This window comes from Schistocerca gregaria, chromosome 1 (genome assembly GCF_023897955.1).
Source record: "Schistocerca gregaria isolate iqSchGreg1 chromosome 1, iqSchGreg1.2, whole genome shotgun sequence".
Lineage (NCBI taxonomy): Eukaryota > Metazoa > Arthropoda > Insecta > Orthoptera > Acrididae > Schistocerca > Schistocerca gregaria.
The window spans coordinates 1,124,208,824-1,124,210,276 of record NC_064920.1 but is presented as its reverse complement, the minus strand read 5'-3'; the positions used below and the strand labels follow the sequence as shown (position 1 = coordinate 1,124,210,276).

General features: G+C 40.4%; 1 pseudogene; it reads left to right on the top strand.

Moving 5' to 3' along the window:
- Positions 1-522: 522 nt before the first annotated feature.
- LOC126292214 (5S ribosomal RNA) lies at positions 523-640 on the top strand (annotated as a pseudogene).
- Positions 641-1,453: the final 813 nt, after the last annotated feature.

Here is a 1,453-nt window from a genome sequence, read left to right as displayed (position 1 = left end):
GCTTCATCTCATGGACTGAAGAAAATAATTATAAAAGATTCTCTATTGTAATAAATAAAATGATCATTCAATAATTACTACCCAAAATACCAACAAGAATATTCAATTACGCAGTGGAATATAGCAAACCAACCACAACAGTGTATTCTTGTCGTCACGAGTTGCTGCGCACTGCTACATGGACTTGTTGGTATTTTCGTAGTGATGCCCACAGTTCGAAGTACTTGGGGGAATGATGAAAGGGTTGAAAATTCACGAATGTGTACCTCATATTTCAAACGCGGAAAAATACTTCTGTCGCAGCTAAGATACAGTAAAATTTAATGTACACTATTGTATACAGAGGGTCTGAAAGGTTTAAGATAGAATGCGTGTTAATTATGTTCCACAGCTATTGATACAGCGTATTATACAACCTGACGAGCAAAACCCGTATTGTGGTTTATGAGGTTGATCGCCACAAGTTGTAGCAATGAATCTTTTGTTGGTCGCAGAAATTCTGTAACGCATCCCTTAGTAAGTGCCAACGGCCTTGACGCAGTGGTAACACCGGTTCCCGTCAGATCACCGGAGTTAAGCGCTGTCGGGCTGGGCTGGCACTTGGATGGGTGACCATGCAGTCTGCCAAGCGCTGTTGGCAAGCGGGGTGCACTCAGCCCTTGTGAGGCAAAACTGAGGAGCTACTTGATTGAGCAGTAGCGACTCCGGTCTCAAAAACTGACATACGGCAGGGAGATCTGTGTGCTGACCACATGCCCTTCCATATTCACATCCAATGACGCCTATGGGCTCAGAATGACACGGCGGCGGTACCAATGAGCCTTCACGGCCTGTTCGGGTTGAGTTTAGTGTTTTTAGCTTTTTTAGCTTTTAGTAAGTAGAAGGCTTTTCACAAGACGAGTATTGTAATGCTGGACTTGTTACTGGTAGGATCAGTCAACACTTTAGTATTATATGAACACAGACTGGATAACACACTTTCTGGGAAAACACTATTGAAAACTGACATTCGAAGCCAACGTAAAAAGAAGAGAAAATTTGGATTTGTATAGGTATACGTTTTCCTGTCTAGCTCCTTTTGTTTGTGAGCGCGACGAGGTACCATACAGAGAGGGCGTGTGTGTGTTTTTCTTCCAAAAAACTTTTAAAAAAGAGATAATTGCGTGACCCTCTCACAACTATTAGAAAACACAGTGAATCTGCGCACATGGCTTTTTCTATTATTTATTTAGAAATATTCATTTGTAAACACTAGATTGGCAGTTAAATGGCTTATACGGAAAAGCACCTATATAATTCTTACGATAATAATTATAGTCCACATCAGTTAATCCAATGTGTGAAAGTCTCACATTGACTAAGAATCCCATATTTTGTAGTAACACGCCAGAAAAATACTAAATATGTTATGTTTGCGGTAAATAAATATGGATTTCGTGGATAGTCGCAAGTA